The following is a 21092-nucleotide window of genomic DNA, read 5'->3' as shown; positions in this document are numbered from 1 at the left end:
TTATACAAAAGTTAATAATCAACAACAAGACGGCTTCACTTTAAAGGCAAATTTAAATCCCAAGAGTAATTTTAGTGATGATAATGAGCAAAACACAAATTTTGAGGAGCAAAAAAAATCTACTATTTTAATTCCCGAAACTGATAACCCCAAAAGGGTTTGGTAGTATACATAGATAACTCAATTAAGGAGCAACACAAGGATAATTTTCTTAGAGATGTTTTGGTAATACACATAAGATAAGAGATTGCTGTAAATTTTTAGTGTTGAATCTTTGATTGATGATTTTGCCAATATGAAAAACCGTAGAGTAAAATTTAACTTTTTCCTTTTTTTTATAATAATAAAATATTAGTACATTTTAATTTATTCAATTATAATTATTTAACAAGTCCGGCACCAAGGACTTGACTTGAAAATCTTGGCTTCGCACCTACCTACATTGCCCTTATATTTTTGGGGACCAACTCCACTTTTACTTTACACATTATGATTAAAGGTAAGCAAATCTCTCCCAATTTTATGTAAATTATAAGGTAAGCCATGCCTAGAAACATTGGGATGAAAAAAAAATAGTACTCCTACAATCGCGGTTATGGTTGCGTTAATTGCCGAAATGGTTTGTTATGGACGTATAAAACGGAACATGGCTAACATTGTGTAATTTTTTTTTCAAATTATTCACATTAACAGGTTTAAGACTTGTTTGACATTATTTAAAGTTTATACGTACTCATTCCATCCCACATTACTTTTCTAGATTGGGTTTTTTCATGCAAATAAAAAAAAATTTGTAGCATGATATAACTATAAAGTAGATGTTAACATTTTTTTTTCCTTTTTCATTTATGACAAAAAAGAGAGATTGATTAAGTTATTTTGGAACTTAATGGATATTAATGGTCCCCGTGGTGGGCACTAGGGGTGATAATGAGACTTCTTGGATTGCTCGGTTTGACGAGGCTTGACTCAAGTTCGAGTTCAGCTCGAAAGCTTAACGAGCCAAAAAGCACGGCTCCAAAAGCTCGTGAACAGGCTCGATTAATATACATATTCAAAAAATATATAGTTTAAAAATATGAATTTATTAATTTAAAAAACTATTTATATGGAATTATGATTTATTTTAAATGCCATATTTTTTAAAGTTTTATTATTCATATATAATAAAAATAAATAACAAAAACCTTTAGATTGTTATTAGTGGGCTTTAGTTTAGACTAGTACTCTTTAGTGGTTTACAGCTCTCCCATTAACCCTAATTAAAGCTCCTCGACAATTTCACATTCTCACACATAGCCATCATTCCTTCATAACACCCCAAACAAGCACAACTTCACTCATTGCAAACTCAAGATTGCCGTCGTTCATGGGTCCATCGATTAGTGCTCCCCCGCTATCTGTGCTCCTGCTGTGAGTGCTCCACCGTCGATTACCCACGGTCGTCCACTAGTCAAGCTTAAGCCAAGCATAAATGAACTAAAAAATTATGATCACGAGCGGAGCCTCAAGCCGAGCCGAACTTTTGGGTTTGGATTCTACAGCTCAACTTAAGTTTCACTCAAGCTCGAGTCGAGCCCTCTTTCTCTTTCTAAGAAACGAGCTCGAGCCGAGCCTCCCACTATTCGGGCTCAACTCAAAGGTTTAGCACCCCTAGTGGGCACATTTAAAGGAAATATTAAGGATATTTGTGCCTTAAATTTTCAAATGAGAGCATGATAGGAATAATGTAAGGCTATTAAAAGAAATAAGAAGCACATTATGGGACAACAAAAATCGAAATAGTACAAGTAAAGAGGGAAATACAAAATATTATTTAGCCAAATTATAACCAATTAATCACAAAATGGTTTTGGGAAGCATATTTAGTGAATATAAGAAACTACTTAGTTATTATGTTTATAAACCAAGTACTAATCCCTCCACTTCTTTTTATTAGTTATGATTCCTATATCCAGCGCACCCTTTTATTAGTTACATTTAGAATTTTACTATTTGTGTTATACTTCTTTGACCTTTTTGCCCTTATTTACAATTTATATTCCCACTTTTTCACACATAAATTAACACAAATGTTCCTTAATAATTTTACTTATTCGCTTCCAAACACATCGGCACAATCACACGGGTACCAAAAACACAAAAAAGGTGTACTCTTAAAAATAGTAATAAAAAAATAAAAAAATAAAAAATTTGATTCTTATACTAACTCCGCCGGTGGGTTTCCCGCTGCCAGTCCCAAGCCTGGATAAAGGAGGAGGGTTTCAATATGCCAATAGTGTAAAACTTTATCATAACCAATGACATAAGTCAAACTAATATTTTCGTGGGGACTCTAGCGACGCGCTCCACTTCCCGGGTGTAATGATAAGTATGAAAGGGTTGCTAGGTCGTCGCACCAAAGCAACGCGCCACATTGCCCGAGTGTGGTGTTAAATGAGCAAGAGCGTGCCATTGGAGCGTTCCTTCCCAAGCCCACGTGCAATGATAAGTATGCAAGGGTTGCTAGGTCGTCAACCGTAAGCGACACGCCACATTGGCAAGTCTAGTGTCAAATAATCAAGGGCTTGGAATTAGGGGCATGAGGGAACGTGGTACGAGGAAGCGTGTGAGGAAGGACTCCCGTTTGCGGATTTGTGCTTGGAATGTAGGGTCTCTTACGGGTAATTGGTGGAAGTGGTAGAAATGATGAATAGAAGATGTGTGATTGAGAAGGACAAGAAATAAGCCACATGACTAGGATTTGTGGAGATAGAAATGCAGTTGATGTAATTCTTAATAAGAGGTTGTCGAAGGAGATGTCCATCACAAGAATGATAGGTTCATAAGGGTGAAGTTGCTATGTAGCAAGAGGATTGTAAATGTTATTAGTGCTTATGCTCCCCAAGTTGGTTTACATGTAAAAGAGAAACGACAATTTTGGGAGTATTTAGATGAGGTGGTAAAGGGTTTCCACCACACAGAAATTATATAGTGGAGGTGATTTAAATGGGCATGTTTTAAATTAAATTTTTTTGGTGATTTTTTTCTAAAGTATTCTCATTTGGCAACATTTTCATTATTAGGGTAACATGTCAATTTTTATTTTTATTTTTTTTTTTTTGGTTTCGTTTGTATTGATTGTTCGTAAGCTCGCTTTACCATGTATAAGGCAGGCGTGTTATATATATAGAGCACTGTTGTAACGAAACTTTGGTGGCTTGATGTCTAAGCTAAGTAGTTAAATTAGGCGGTTTACAAAAATATTAATCAAAAAATAATCACTGTTATTAGCAGTTGGGCTTTAATTGTCCATGGAGGCTTTGACTTAGGTAGTGAGGCCATTATATGACTTAATTTTGGCTAATACTTGGTTCAAGAAGCGGGATTCCCACTTAATTACTTTCTGAAGTGGAGTAGAAGCAACACAAATAGACTTCGTGCTCCTTACAAAATTGATTAAGCTGTAAGGTCGTCCCGTGAGAAAGTGTGGTCCTTTGGTTGTGATTATTCGTTTGAAAAAGAAAGCAAAGAAGAAAGGAAGGGAATAGGAGCCAAAGATAAGATGGTAGACTCTAAGGGATGCAAATGTTAAGGTTTTTACATAAAAATCAAGAAGGCGGATTGGAATGGAGAGATTGATCTAGACATGGAGTGGCCAAAGAGGTCTTCGGGGAATCAAGGGGGAAACCTACATGCAGAGAGATACTAAATGGTGGAATGAAGAAGTGAAAGCAATAATTAATCAAAAAAGAGAATGCTGTGAAGCCATGGGAAAAATGTAGGAGCGATGAAACCTTTGTGGCGTATAAGGAGGCTAAGAGTAAGGCAAAGGTTGTTCGCCAAATGAAAGAAAAAGGCTTATTAGGAGGTTTATGAAAAGCTTGACTCAAAGAAGGGAGAAAAGATCATTTATAAGATAGTAAAGAGAAGACGAGAGGCAAGGAAAGATATTGGCATGGTAATGTGTGTCTAAGATAAGAACCAAATTGTTTTAGTACAAGATGAGGACATCTAAGGAGAACTAGAAGGGGTAATTTGATGAATTGGTTAATTGAAGTCAAAGTTAGTGATAAGAGATACCTCTGTGAGTGATGAAGTAATCAACGTAGAGTATGTGCGAAGGATTAGGAGAGTTGAGGTGGAGATTGCTCAGCAAAAGATGAAGCCTAAGAAGGCGGTTGTCTTTGATGGTATATTGATAGAGGTAAGGTGGTGTTTGGGTAAGATTGGTATTAATTGGTTAACCGACCTCTTTAGAAAGATATGGACGGCTACAGGATCCCGCAAGATTGGAGGAATAGCACCCTTTGTTCTAGTCTATAAAAACAAAAGGGACGCTCGTGTTGAGGCCTTAAGGCATGCACAAACATTTCGGATAACCAATTTAATTTTATGCCCACGACATCTACTATGGAAGCAATCCATAAGATAAGACAAACGATAGAGTTTTATAAGGTAAGGAAGAATCGCCATATAGTCTTTATTGATTTAGAGAAAGCATAAGACAAGGTGCCAAGATTGGTAGGCAATTTTGAAGACAAGTATCCCATGAAGGTACATGGACTTGGTTAAAGATATGTATCGAGATATGTTAACAAACATGAGGACATGTGGAGGGTTGACAAAAGATTTTCCTATTACAATTGGATTGCATCAAGGATCTGCACTAAGCCCTTTTTCTATTTGCAACACTTCTAGATGAAGTAATCACATCAATTCAAGACGAGGTTCCATAGTGTATGATGTTTAGGCTTTAGGGTTAATGCCAAATTGGAGCAACAGAGGCAAATGTTGGAATCTAGAAGGTTTAGGCTAAGTCAGTGTAAGACAAACTGAATATTTGGTATTCCGCTATGGTACTCCGAGGGGGACAAGTGATGATAGGGTGAATTCGGATGGAAAGGACATACCCATGAGTAAATGTTCTAAATATTTAAGGTCGATCATCAAGAAAAATAGTAAAATTAATCAAAACGAGGCCCATAGGATCAAGTCGGGGCGGCTTAAATGGAGCGCAGCCACGGAAGTGTTATGTGACCGAACCATTCCCTTATAGTTGAAGGGAAAATTCTACATGACGACCATAAGACCAGTGTTGCTCTATATAGAGAAAGTTGGGCTTCTAAGAAGGAGCACATATAAAAGATGTGAGATTACCGAAATGCGCATGTTGAACGGGATGTCCGGGAACACTTTAAGAGATAGAATAAAAAATGATGTTATTTGCAAGAAAGTGGGTTTGCCTTGAGACAAACTAAGAAAAAATCGTTTGCGTTAGTTTGGGCATATAAAGCGAACACCCGAGGGTGCACCGATACGAAAAGTGGAACCAACAAGAGTTAAACGTGTGCCGCGATTAAGGCTTTGATTAATTGTATTGATTCCTATGTTCCATCATTTGGCCTTTTTTCTTTTTTACAAAAATAATTCAATCAATGATTATCCACTTTATTTTCTCCTTGAAAATCGTAAAATAACTCCAAACATAACTAAATATAAGAAACAAAGAGAGTAATTGATAAGATATCTTTGTTAAATTTAATTTTTTTTAAAAAAAAAGTAAACAAATGTTCTTATATGACAGTCACCGTTACGAAACGTACGGGGGGAAATAAATGTTGCATAATGGTCATTTTAGTTAAAACGTTATATAACAATTCCGCGGCACACTAGGTCTTGGAAACGTTACATAATGGTCATTTTGTTACACAAAGGCCTAGTTTCAATTACATACCTAAAATTAGTCAAAGATGATACTATAATGCATGGACACTTCACCTAACTATCATATCCACACAATACCATGTGTTGGATACACGATGATACTGTCGATATGTGGCTTTTTTATGTATTTAACCACTACAACTTAGACCATAATCCTACTATGATAGAACCCTATTTCGATCTTTGACACGACATCTCATCTTTTGCGTTTTTTATCAATGCTTTGTTTGTTTTAAAATAAGACAATTTCATAGAAAATTTTATTTTCTCATTTTCAATTGTTTAGTCGGTAAAGGAATGGAAAAACAAATTCCCAAAGGTTAAGAGTAGAATATATCCCTTCTACTTTTTTGTAGGGGAAAAAACAAAGGAAAACTACTTCGAAAATTATTTTCCACGGAGAATCATTTTCCCAAAAAGTTGTTTTCTAAACAAACGAAGCCTTAGAAAATTAGAGTAAAAGAGAGAAGGTCACAATTAATAAAATATGTAGTGGTGAAAGTTGGTTTGCGGTGTGGTTTAGAGCCTAAACCAAACCAAACCATATCAATTCGGTTTGGGATTTTTTCCAACCACACCGCACCATATTATTATTCGGTCCAAACCAAACCACACTCATTGTTAAGTGTAAAGACTCTAAACTAAAAGAATACTGCGTATTGAGATATTGTTAATGTAATAGTGTGTGGTTCAATGAAAAAAAAAATTGATAATCTAGAATTAGACAAGGCAAAAGAGATAAATTGTGCAAGTAGTTTATGTTAACATAGTTAATAAATTATAAAAATTTTAGATTTATGATTCACACTATAGTCCTATTAATAAAACTTTTTTCTTATTTAAATATAATACTAATATGATATTCGATAACTAATTTTATATAATAATTTATTTATTTTATAAACGGTAAAATTCTCTTTTCTTAGGATTGACATTTTCTTGTATCCACTTGGACTGTACTTGTTCTCGTGATGCCACATTTGGCCACTTAGGGTTGTTTAACTTTGGATCCGAATTTCAAATTGGGTTCAAAAACCGAAAATTTTAACATCTAAATCAGATCACTGAATATTAGATTGGATCAAACCGATCATATGGAGCACATGAATCAAGACGGTAATGTTGGTTTTTTTGTGATGTAGGTCCTCTGGAGCTCCATTTTGGCGCGTGGGTGAGCAAATTAGCGTGACCCATGAGCTCAATAACCGGTAAAACCTAATCCTTGCCCATTATACTTACATTTTCTATTATAGAAAACTTTCTTTGATCCTAGGCCCTTTTTGCTAAAATAACCTTGAAGTCCGTGTGCCAAGCCCATGACCCGACCCAAAGCCATCTTTTGAGCCAACGAATACTTGTATGAATTTTTTATTTTTGTAAAACGGTCAAAAATAAAAGGGTCACCAAAGAGACCAAACTCATACTGATGTTAATGAGCTTTACACAATGGTAAATACTACTAAAGAGCATGGTACGAAAATTCATTTTAGTTAAAGCTCGGTATTGGTTGGACTCAAGTGGGCTAGACTAAAACTCGAGTTCGACTCGAAACCTTGATGAACCACACCTGGACTTGGCTCGAAAGCTCGTGTACATGCTTTGTATAATATTTATTTTTTTTGTAATAAATTAATCTTTAACATAGACTTAGTTCATAGTTAAAGCTCTAGTTTGCGTTCTCGTTGAGTGTTAAGAGATTTCGTTCATGGCATTTGTTGTTTTTATTTTTAGAAAAACCAACAAAGGAAAAAGGAATAAAAAATCCCACATCGAAAGATACGAGCAAAGGTAGAATATAAGAGTTATAAAGCAAAATTTGATTGCCTTTAAAACAATGTCTATAGGCACCATTTGGGCCTTGTTGATTTTGAGCTTGACAAGCCTTGATTCAGCCTCGAGCCGAGCTCGCCTTTAAGAGTACTCAATTTTTTTCCAAGGCTCATCGAACACAAGCCTAAGCTAGCTGAAGCCGAGTACTGCTTATCATTTGAGGTGAACCACATCACAGTTGTCACAACAACAATGCTTTTTTGTTTTTTGTTTATTTTTTTTGGTAATTGAAGGTTTCACGTTTGTCTACCGCCTCATCGACTTGCCCCCTCATACAACGCTTCTCTTTTGTTCAATAATTTATCGATCACAATCTCTAAATCCAGTTGATTGGTTTTCGTTGCTGGCAAGGTTATACCATACTCAAGTTGTGTCCATTGTTCCATCTTGTCAAGGCATTTCAATCTTTCTTACAAAAGCACACAAAGAGCCGTTAGCCCCTTACACCAAAAAACACCAAATTCGAGTTGTGGCTAGACTTGTTAGCGAGCAAAAATGAGCAAGCAACTGTCAATGTGCACTATTAACCCTTTTGTCTGTTCAGGGACAAGTGTCGAGAAAGATGGCTAAAAAAATGAAGGGGGCACAAGCAGGTATGACAACGAAGATTATGTATTTTAGGACACTTAAAAATTGGGGGAGGGGGCTTAATACAAGTACAGTAAAGGCAACGCCTAAAACATAAATAATAAAGCAAGACAAATTTAGGTAGGATGTTTGGATCAATCATCGATCTTTGCTCCCTCGCGAACTTAGTTTTAAAATTACATTTTCCTATAATTCGTTGGATTGACACTAACATAATAAATTAATAATGGAATTTAAGTCCTAAAAGACTTAGAGGAAAGTCTAAGAAAGCATCAAAAACACTAAAGGAGGTCGCCATATAATAAAAAATTATGATTCACTACAATATATTTAAAAAAATTCCAATTAATTAAATGGAAAAATGCCTTACACATGGATCCAAGGTGTAACTTCTATATCATTGTATAAAATTTTAAAGAGTGTATCTTAGACATTGCCCTTTCTTGTATTTCATTTCTCTTTAAAAATCTTTGGTAGATTCAAAGAAAACTCTTATGTTAAAGTTAAACATCCAATTTGAATCTAAAAGCTTGTTTGCAGCTTATATGGAAAATGGAAAGGCTTATTTGATAAATTCTTCATTTGTTTATGGACTATGCTTCATGTTCTAAATCATGTTCAATAGTTTCGTAAATGTTTGTCGGTATAATTCAGGTTTAAGGCGGCAGTACTCCATCACATTCATAGCCAAAACAGATATGTTGGTTTCAGTGTGGCCAAACACACTTCAGGCACAAATGAATGAGGTTTATAAAAAATTTAAGCTCGTAAAGAGAAAGGACACGCCTTTGGAGTTTGGACACCTCATTATGCTTTATTTACAAGGTTTTGTTGACAAAGTCCATGAAACTCTACAATTTATCTCCTAAGATATAGTGTATAATTTTAAACTGGACTGATTTTCTTAAGTTTGTTAATTGTTAAGTTTCAATTATCACTATAAATTAAACGAGTGGATGTACCGACCATTTTAATGATACACAAAAGCACATTTTACACATAAAATAATGATTTATTGATTAGATGTTATTTGTACTTTGTTTAAAGAAAAAATTCTGAAGCATGATCATTGGCGAAAAATAAATTTACTTCATTACCAAATTTATTCCTTCCAAACCTTTAAAAAATATTTTTTTGAAAAACATTAAAAATAAAATAAAATGACAATAAAAATAAGAGAGAGAGAGAGAGATAATAAGAGTATTAATCCGACTCTTAGTCCTAAGAATGATGATATAGTTATTGGAGATGATTTGACTATTTAAAGAATATTTATCCCTAGAAGTATAATAAGACATACTAACTGGATACAGGATTTGATGTAACATATAATACAAGAAAATCAAAGATTCAGCTACTTCCATAATTTTTTTAACTCACTCGCGTAGATTTGAAAACCAAGAAAGTAAGATAAAAGAGGGTAGATGTAATAATAAGCTGTATAAATAGGCTAAAAAAAAAAAAATGGGCGCGTGAATAAGTAGAAATTAAATTGAATTTAAATAAAAAATAAAAAGGAGCAAACGGTGGAAAATGTAAGGAAAAAGGAGTACAAGATGGATAAATAGTTGGGTAAGATGGTAAATATGTTTACCAAAATTTTAATAGAGCATAAAAATTGTAATAGTGAATAGAAGGAAAAAAAAAAAAAAAAAAGTACGCTAAAACAAAAGGTGGGAAGAATAAAAAAGAAATGAAAGGGTTAGAAAGATAACGTGCAAACAAAAGTGGAATGGAACTAGCATTGAATATATATGGGCCAAGTATATAAGAATAACTTGTCAATTTCAAAAATTAAAAAATAATATAAAAAAGGTAGAAAATCGATACATTACTTTATCATGTGTCTTCTTTATAAATAATTTCTTTTTGAAATTTAACCTCCATCTATATTCTATACTAATATTTATAAGAAAAAAATTTCCTAAAGATGATAGGTGTCCATGTCCCTCACACCTTTTAAATTTCCATGTATTTTTTTACTTTTAAAAATAAAAATTAAACTAACAAACATTTTTCCACTCTTGAATTATTTTTAAACCATTGTGTCTTTCCATTATTTCAAGTTTAACAAATTCACTACATTTCTTTCATGAAATTGTACTAACCCCTTTTTTGTACTATTCCTTTTACCCTTCAAATCACTATCGGTTGGATTTGCTTCATATACGTTTTAAATATTATTTAAATAAAATGAACAAGATTTACAAAAAAAAAAAAAATTCACTAACTTACATAAAAAAATATTGTCATAAAGCTTAATAATCATTTTAGAAATATAAATTTGAAAGAAAACAAAGTGTATACTTATATAATGTTTTACCAAATAAAAAAAAATAAAAAAAAAAAATTTTAAATTAAAAAAATTTAAAAAAAAAACAAATAAATACTACTACCTGTGAGTTTGAGTCTAGCTATGTAAATGAAGGGAAAATAAAAATGAGTACCATATATAGAGATTAAGAGGTTTAGGGCCTATTCTGATTGGAGCTATACTTGGAGCTATACTGAGGTGAGCTAAACTGAAATGATTGGAGCTAAACTGAATTGAATAGAGCCGAAATAAATTGTTTATGAGAGAAGGAAATTAAGAGCTCACCTGAAATTAAGCTGCTTCATCTTAAAAAATAATTTCAGTTCAGCAAAAATAATTTCAGTTCAGCAAAAATAATTTCAATTCCGTAAAAACAAGTTCAAGTCGGTAAAATTAATTTCAATTCATTAAAAAAATTAATGTTCAGTAAAATTTAGTAAGTCTACAGAAAAAAATATAATATTGAATCGGTAAAAATAATTTCACTTTAGCAGAATTAATATCAGTAATATTTATTAATTTTAATTCAGTAAAATAATTTAAATTTAGCAAAAATAATATCAGTTCAATAAAAATATTTCCGTTTAGTAAAATATTTTCAGTTTAGTAAAAATAAGGTGAGGTGAAGTGAATAGGCCTTATCAAATAAAATTGGGCCCCACGAAGTAACTTACAAAAACGGAGGTAGTAGTTGATTGTAATAACTCAACTTATATCCAAGAAGTATTAACATCTAGCATTAACACACTTCACCCTATTTCTAAGTTATAAGAAATATGTATCACATAACGTATTCATTAGAAGTAAAGAGGTGTCAAAAAAGGTAGAGTGCCATGTAGCAAATGAGTCGCTTAATCTATTGTCACAAGTTCACGATGCCTCTTAACACCATTTGCCTAAACTTTAATAAACCCATTAAATGACATTCTTTATAACACTAGGCATTCAAACGAAAACGATTAACTAGCATGAAACATATGCAGCCTAAGTTAAGGTAATCATAATAACACCATCCTCTTTCACACCTTCCACGGGTTATTTTAGCAATTTTTAGGTCATGCTCTTTAAATTCTTTAGAGCATTATAGTTCAACTACACATAACTTCAAAACTTCACACATTCTTATTTAGGAAAAAACACAAAGGCTCATCACTTCACCAAGTCTCCCAAAGCCTAGTTTCCACAGAATATCATAGGAATCAACAAACCTATCACTCATAGAGGTTTGTAGGATCTTTATGAGGTTATGAGTCGGATGATTGGATAACCTTGGGACAACATTAGACATTCCCATTTTAACATTTATCTAAACTAGTTTCTAGAAGATCGAAATGATAATAAAATATGTAGGGTATTTTTAAACCAATAAAAGCACAAAGTTTTATCCTTCACGTTAAATTTATAACCAATTATTACACAATTTGTATCTAAAAACAAATCTTGTTTCATTATTTACACAGTTTTTAGTTAAACACGCAAAACAAATTCAAATAAGATCACACATGATTACGTTTCTTCTTACAAATTTCGTATGTATAAGGTTTTATTTCACAAGAATCAAAAAATGATTCTACATAGGACTATAAGTTGGAAACGGGGAAGTCGTATAAAAAGAAAGGATGCTACTTATGTTACACACCCATGGTGTTATGGTGAAGAGAAAATTATCTAAAGATAGGATGAATAATAAGCTTAACAGTGACCAAAACCTAGCTAGACAAGTAATACTTAGAACAATAAAATATAATTCATAGAAAGACCTCTCAAACTAAAGGAAACTAGTAAGCATGTATCAATGATTGTAGTAACATTTGTATGCCTAAATGTGGATGCTCACATCCCTATTTTGAGATAAAGCTCAATTGATAATGCACACATAAAAATCAAAATATCTACGAATATTAAGACCACTTTATATAAATACATAAATAGAATTATCTATGAAGTACTCCGTCCATTTCACCGTGATAAAAACCTAAGGAGTGTAAGTGACTAATTTAGCATAAGAAATTTGAAAATCATAAAAATATAGGACAATTAATGTAAAGCATCCTATGATGAAAAGTTAGACAGTCCAATATAGACAGAGAAAGCAGCATTATTATGAGCTCCATCCCTTTGAACTCATTGTCACATTGCTATATAAAAACCAAGAAATCCCCAACTCTCTTCGTCAAAGACATACATCGTCCTCTTACTAACAAAGGCTCCTTTACTTTTTTCGTTCTTCTCCATATCTCACCACATGCTCTCCACCAAAATGGAGAAGTAACTCGTCAAAAAACCATATGATAAATCTATAATCACAAACAAGCTCTAATGTTCTTTATGCTAAGCATCGCAAGGATCTTTAGAGACGGAACCAGAAAATTAGGAAGCCTAGACATAATCTTTGGTCTGGAATTTGGAGGAGAATAAAACTGTAATTGATCAAATTTCCAATAAACTCACAAAAGGCAGTAAAACAACAAGGCTAAAACCATACCAAATCTACATCAAGTGAAAAATGTATTAACGTCTATGCTAAAATCTAAAAAGCATTTGTTATAAACAATATTTTATGTAGTTTTCGTCAAATTCTTAACTAGGTAGCCACCCAAAACATACAATTAGCAATTTCAACTTCTTCACATAGTACATGGAATCTAAACCATTAAAGATATTAATAGAGTTTAATATGTCAAAACTTTCATTTTACGATAAAGGTATATACAAGTTGAACTACAGTAATTCATATTATATACTTACTGAGTTACTGAACAAAAAGCGAAGGACAGTTTAAAAATAAATAATACTTACCTGTAACCATCAAATAAACAGCAACGTGTGTTTCAAATTGCATTCCTCATAATTCTTCTCATTCACCTTCAATCAAAAATTTCACAAATTAGAATCAACAATGACAATAAATAATTAACATCATAAACACAAAAAACAAACAAAATCTCAATGTGCTGCATTACTTACAATTAAGGACTCGATTTTTCGAGCTCGGCGACAAATTAAGATGATACAATCCATCGGCACAAGTCCTGTTTCCACAACAATACATCCATAATTCATTATTCTCGCACATTCAACTCTCGTTTCAAAAATTATGAGGTAAAATAACACCTAAATGCAAAATCTAGCACAATTTGCTGAAAAATTAGGAAAAAAAACGATTAAAGAAGCTGAAAACAGATTAACAAAAGAAGTAACATCAGAAATCAAATCCAAAAGAACACATGCAAATTGCAATAAACAAAATTAGTACGAACAAATGCAAATTCTCAGCAACGATAAAACAGCGATTGAAGAAATTACAAAAATTAGGTTAACATCTCACCATAAAACTTTGATCATCAAAATCGTTGCCCTAATTTGACGATTAAATCGCAAGTAAAATTGAAACCATAAGAATTATAAAAATTCTTTGAGAAATGAATCGAATTTTGAGAAAAATTCAAGCGATGTTTGATCAAATGCACAGTAGATTACAGCTATGAAATGCGATCATGGAACTGAAATTGCAGGAATCAAAATTGAAACGAAGAGAGAGAAAGAACAATGTGTCTCCTTGAGTGAGGCATAATCTGCATAGAGAGAGAAACGTACCTTGGGTTCGAGAAAGTGTAAGAAGGAGCGAGAAAAAATATCTGGCATAGTGTGATTAACTTTTTATATGGGGAGTTGGGGACCCGTTTATACTTCAACTGCTTACGTAGTGTGGTGATTTGATTATCGCCTAATTACGTGATTTGGTACTCCATCCATGATTACCGACTAGCGACTACCCACATATCGTACTCCATTCGTCCTTTAATGTTTGTTACATATAGGCCTCGTTCACTTTACTTTAAAAAAAATAATATTCAAAAATAATAATTTCAGTTCAGCAATTACTCCCTCCGTATTATAATGATGTTCCTGTTTCGCAAATCGATGCAAAATTTTACCCATCTTTGACCGCAAATATTTTTAATCTCACACTAGCAAAAATTATAAAAGTTAGATATTAATAATCCACTCACCAAGACGAATCAAACTAGATCCCACGTGACTATATTTGCTCGTATAGATTAAAAGAAATTTAGAAAATTCTCTCTTTTTTAAAAAAAGTCAAAGATTCTAAACAGGAACATCATTGTAGAACAGAGGGAGTATAATTTTAATCCAGTAAAAATTAGTACCTTTAAAAAGAAAATATAACATGGAATCAGTAAAATATAGTTTTATTTTAGTAAAAATAATTTAAGTTCAGTAAAATTAATTTTAGTTTAGTAAATTAATTTAAGTTCAACAAAAGTAATTTCAGTTCAGTAAAAATAATTTCAGTTCAGCAAAAATAAGGTGAAGTGAACAGGGCCATAGTCCATATTTATTTTGTTTTGGGCGGCCAATGTGCGCACCATAGCTACTTAGCTAGGAATGTTCAAGGAACTTTTTCGATTTGTTCGCACACTTTCCTGACGGTTTTTTTAGTTTCGTATTACAAGTCAAGCACTTGGAGGTAGAGAGGAGGGTAAGAGAATCCCTAACCCCAAGTACCCTTCACAGGCTCGTCCTTGAGGGCTGAGGCAGGGCATCAGGTGCCGTTGCCCCGAGCCCAAGGGAAAGAGACCCAAATTATTTAAAACTTTAGATTTTTACAAAAAATAAAATAAAAAATAAAAAATAAAAATAAAGAAAAGAAAAATATTCTAATTATCTTATCCTAATTATGGGTATTAATAGCAACTTTCCATATCACATGAGTATTATTTTCCCCAAATTTCAACTTCCAAGCATAATCAACGCTAATATTATTAATTGTCATAGTCAATTAATTTCCCTTCCAAAATAATCCTTGTTATGGTCTTAATATCTTCTCAATTGCAATTAACTGGCTATCTTCTTCCATTAACTTATTTTTACAATTTTCCAACCTCATTAATCTTCTAAAATAGCTTTAACTCCAATGGTCTTCTTCTTTTTATTCTTTGATTTTCAATGGGATTAGGTTCATAGTATTCACCAATTAATATTCCTCCATCTCTTCTACATCTCAACAAATTTTTTTCAATCTTAAGAAATAAGAATTTTTTTTTTTTTTTTTTTTTTGTCTTGGGTATAACGTAATTATGTAAATCAATAATTTTTTGATTTTATATGGGTATAATGTTTTGTACTCCGTATGATATGATGATTTTGTTAATATTTTTTTTTTACGTGTTGTTGCTTAATTTTAAGTTTATTATTTTATAGTAAATTGGTATTTTATACTTTGATCATTTGAAAGCCAAAAAAAAAAAAAAAAAAAAAAAAAATCAAATTTTATTTTACATTTTTTACTTAACTCGATAATTAGGGCCCAATTTGTCATTTCGCCCCTAGGCCACTGAAAAGCTAGGAATGGGCCTGAACGTTCACTTGATAGGATTCGAACCCCAAACTTCTCAGATCTAAGGTATAAACCATACCAAGTGAGCCAAACACTTTTGTAATTCATCATACGGAGTATAATGCAAAGATTTTAAACTAGTAATTTAATAGTTTTTTTTTTAACGGACTTTAGTAGTTTAGTATAGTATATATGTAACACCCCCGATTTACTAACCAATAAAAAATAATAAATAAAGGAAAATTTTAAATAAAATAACGGACTTTAAATAAAATTGCGGAAGCATACACCTAATCGGAGGTATTACCGCCACACTCGACAACCTGTCAAGTATTAAGGCTTACAAAATTCCAATAATTACAACCCAATAAATCTAAGTGAGCTATTTATACAGCTTTACAAACTTGTTATAACAGACTAATCGAAACACTTGAGCTTCTTTAGCTACGATCACTTGATTAACCTGCTTAGACAAACTTAAATTGACTGCTCACCATTAAGGACAAATTCCAAAATAGATCGTCGCAGAGCTACCATAAGAAAAAGACATGGCCGCAAACACAAGTAGCACAACAAACAAACACACACACGTTAGCAAAAAGATGAGTAATCACCACTTATCAGAATACAAAGAATAATAGAATATTCAACATTACTAGTTCAATTAAATAATGTAGTTTAAAACTACATTACACATTGTACTCCGAAAAATAACCTTTGTCAACTCAACCCCGAATGATAATACAATCCTTCACTCAATTAACGCATAACCAATAAGTGTGCCATGCTCTTTGTTTTATACCTAGCATCAGACATGAATAATTCGAATAACAAACCAACAAGTATAAAAACTTGAATACTCTTAATAACAAGAAAACACCTTAAACCAGACCACATACGGGCCAATTCCCACTGTTGGGGACTATAAAAAAAAATATACAATAAAGATTGTACCTTATTCTTAACTCATGATTATCATCCTCTTAACAACATGCCAAGGACTAAGGTATATAACGCCGAGCCTCAAACCAAGGATAAAATAATAATTCTCAAATTTTTGATCTCATACATCGATCAAATAATCATTCACAAACTAACTGATTATATTTCAAATTACAGATTCCCAAATAACATAACAATTTGATTCATATATAAACATCTCAACTCTTAGGGTAATAATACTAGCACCCAAAATTTATTAAATCTCAACCCAAAATAATAATATTAGTAACCCTAAAACCTCAATAATAATACTCCCTAAAGCAACAACATTTAAAACCCTAACATAGTAACACAATCAATAATATACAACAATATATAGTAACAAGACATCAAATTTGATCAAATCATATAATTATATACATGAATCATACATATGAATAGCAAATCATACAATAATTATATAAAACAATTATACAAACAATTCCAAAGATCGTGTGATTACCTTCCGACTAGTTACAAACTGACCGAAACATTCAAGACAAAGTAATGTGCACTGACGTTGCAATTTGTGGGCTTGATTTTACAAATCCACTGGAGTTTGGAGAATCTATATATTAAAAAGCGTTCCTTTTAAAAGAACGGTGCCACATGACACTCTTCAACGTATATGATAACATGTCATAATGCCACATGATTCGAACCCTCAACCTCAAACAAATAAATGCTACTATACATACTTACCATCTCAACTAACTTTTATTAGTGTTTTAAATTTCACATATTTAACATTATATATTCCTTTAAGGTTATTTAATTTATTTATTTTTCACAAGATTAGAAAATAAATACATATGTAGTAAAAAAAAACCGTAACATCCGAGACAACGCCCAAATCACACACTAGCTATATATAACACTTGAACATTAATATCAAATTAAAGAAGTACAAACTAGCAATCCGGGGCATCGCTCGGGACACACACTAGTTAAATATGGAATGGAGATTGGAGAATAATAATGAAAGAAAAAACTTAAATGAAAAATCAAGTTTTGGGGTTGGATCATGGAAGTCACGCACAAAAGAGATTCGTACGACAAGTTTTTTTTTTTTTTTTTCTCCTTTAATAAAATATCTTTTGAGAGTTAAGAATATTTTAGGGTTTAAAATAGTTTATATAAGAGCTATTTAAATAGGCTAGGGTTTTAAAACTTTACTAACTCTAAATTAAATAAATATATGAGATTAGAAAAGTTATATAATAAAAAAAAATAAACTATATTTTATAAAATAATAAAATATTCGGATGTTACGATATATATGTATATATGCTCTTTTGAGCACTCATAAATTTTATTTTACTAGGTTAGCTCCCGTGCCCCTGCACGGTAATTTCCAATAAATAATATTTAAAATTAACACTATATTGTAATTTCCAATAACTATTATTAAAATTAACACTATATTATAAAAAAAAAATACTTTTGTATGTTATATTCATATCAATTGAATGGAACAACAAAATTTGGCAAGAAAAAATCACACTAATAATAATCAACATGTGCCAGTTTTGGCAAGTTTATTGAAGTATCCATAGTTGATTATAGTATAGTATTAATTCGGTTTCAAAAAAAAAAAAAATAGTATAGTATTAATTGATTAGTTTAGCTTCTATTAAGAAAATATATAATCTTATATTGTAATAAACGCAGTACGTACTACGTACGACATATATAATACCTACATATATAATGTATGTATTTCCTAAAAAAAATACTCCATATGTCACAAATATGATAAGAATATTATTTTTTTTATTTTATTATTTGCTTAATTTAAGTTCATAGTTGTTAATATTTTTTTTTTGGAAAGACGCATCAAATCTTATATTATACTTTATATATGTAAAGGATTTGATTCTTAAATAATTTTTTTCAAAAAAAAAAAAAAAAAAAAGCTAAAGACACACCAGGAGATGACACGTGTCATTGCTGGTGTGTCTTTTATTATATAGTTATTGATGAGTGTTAGAATACTGCATGATCCACTTTGGTAAGCAAACAATGATGAACATAGCTGGATACAAGTGGCAACTCTAAAATAAACCATATGTCAAACAAACCAAACATCTTCTTGAACCGTACAACCAGATCAGCTAGACAACGTTAATGAATTCCCTTCTAACTATGATTTAATTTGGCTTTTTGACTTAATAAATCATATTATAAAGCCAAAGCAAATTAGCTAACCAGGATTGAACACGTAATTAGATCTATTACCTATGATTAATACCTAATCAATTGAAGTAATCAAACCTTATTACTCCCTCCGTCTCATAAAGATTGTTTGTCTCCTATTTTCGCTTTAATAAGCATAGTAGATAAAGTAGAGATAAATTGTATAATCGTGCTAGTTAAAATGAAAACGGGACAATCAATTACTACTATGTAAAACGATCTAAAAAACCTATAGGACAAATTTTAAGAGACAGAGAAATTTTTACTGAAAACCATTCTTAAACTCCGTACTAAGATCTCTATTTTATTAATACGAAGTAGCATACATTGCAATTTGTACACTTGCCGACGTCTAAAGCGGCACGTGTTCTCGTTCAGTGAATTAAGTACGACAACTATACTAATATAATCACTAATCTAGTAATCTATAGTAGTAGATATTTATATGATTCATTAAGAAGATATTTTTGGTTGATTATAGAATTTTATAATAGGGTAATAGCAAGATGCTTCTTTTTGGGAGGTCGTTTATCAAGTGTGTGACACTAATAATAATTATGGAATGGTGCAGAAGAAAAAAGTGGGGGAAGAAACCTATGATTGACTAATTAGATATTGGTTAACCCAAGATTCAACAATTAGTTTAGCCAATTAGCTCTACTGCCGACGTGTGGTAGAATATTTAAGCTTGTCAAGTGGATTGCTAATCTCTTTTTATTCTCTTTTTCATTGAGAATCGTTTTCGAGGTAGACAGGTAGTGTTCTACCATTTCATTTTTTATTTTTATTTTTTTGAAATTGTGTCATTGTGTGCTAAACTGTTTCTGGTTCCGCCTATGGTATTTCAAGGAGCCGTATTAGAATGAATTTTAATTCACTTTAAAAAAGAAACAAAGGAAAAAAAAAACCCTTCTAGAACTGTCTTTTAAATTGAACTATACACAAAATAATACATAGTATATTTGTCTTTAAACCATTTTTAAATGGTTATTTATCTCATATAAAAAGAACTGAAAATTTATCAAACCAGGAAATAGAGATTGAGGGAGTAATTACATTCTTATAACTTTGTTAGTACCCCATTGCCGAAAAAAAAAACTTTGTAAGTCGTACCCCGTTTTTTAGATTCCTACATTGTTATTACGAAGTATATTTATAAGTGACTGACTTCCTCTCTTACCGAATCACAAGATGTAATTGAAGTGTAATCTTATGTGAATAATTGAATTATTGGATATCGTACATTGTTTTTTTTTTTTTTTTGAAACATGGATATCATACATTGTAGCAATGCTGCAAGTTTTTTTTTTCATTTTTTTTTTTTAAAAAGGAAGCATATAGTTATTATTTTCCAAATAACCTCACTTGTTCAGTAAATAATTACAGTTAACTCCAATTTTAAGAGTGATCACCTTGTAATGAAAAAAAAAAACAAAAATACTTGAGGATTCTTCAAACACCCTAGCTGTCTCTTCTCTATTTTTTCTCTCTAAGGTACTTCAAAGTAAGTGTTTAATAGGCCGAAAATAGCTAAATTTTCGGAAAATTTGGCTATTTCCGACCCTTTTCCTTCTAGTGTCTTTATGTTTTTGTTATTGAATTCAATAAAGGTGCCCTTTGAAGGTTGTAAGTACCCCTATAGTGGGTTTGAGTGTAGTAAGTGCCCATATGGTGGGCTTTGTTTCAGTTTTATAACTTTATTTGTGTGTTTGTGTGTGTGTGTGTGTTTTTTTTTTTTTAAAAAAAAAGTTTAATTTAGTATGATACAAGTTGTTTCACAATCAAATGAATTAGATGAAAATATTCTTCACGACTACAACATATCGATAGACCCACTTGTCGAAGAATAGTGTAAATCAAAGCGATATAAGCTTTATTGAAATGGTGTTTTTATTTGATTCAATTTTCACGTTTTTATTAGATTTAAATCTATATGCAGATCTCTTATGACTTTTTATTTATTAATCAATCTTTATTTCAAAAAAAAAAAAACCCTTGTAAAAGTAACACACACACATCTTAAAGCCTTCACATCCCACCTCACTCATGCCAAATTGGATCAAAACTGTGATAATATCATTCCAATATATATATATATATATATAGACCAGGTGC

At 31.7% G+C, this 21092-nt stretch overlaps 1 long non-coding RNA gene across 1 annotated transcript in view; it reads right to left on the bottom strand.

Annotated features, from left to right (window-relative positions):
- LOC145615352 (uncharacterized) overlaps window positions 1-13472 on the bottom strand; it is a 37462-nt gene extending 23990 nt beyond the window's left edge. The window contains exons 1-2 of the long non-coding RNA XR_014107262.1: window positions 13406-13472; window positions 13238-13303 (exon numbers count right to left, since the gene is read on the bottom strand). This is a non-coding gene — a long non-coding RNA (uncharacterized LOC145615352). The remainder of the gene's footprint in view (window positions 1-13237; window positions 13304-13405) is intronic.
- Window positions 13473-21092: the final 7620 nt, after the last annotated feature.

Source organism: Chenopodium album, chromosome 25 (assembly GCF_948465745.1).
Source record: "Chenopodium album chromosome 25, dcCheAlbu1.1, whole genome shotgun sequence".
Taxonomy (NCBI): Eukaryota; Viridiplantae; Streptophyta; class Magnoliopsida; order Caryophyllales; family Amaranthaceae; genus Chenopodium; species Chenopodium album.
This window is presented reverse-complemented; position numbering and strand designations above follow the sequence as displayed.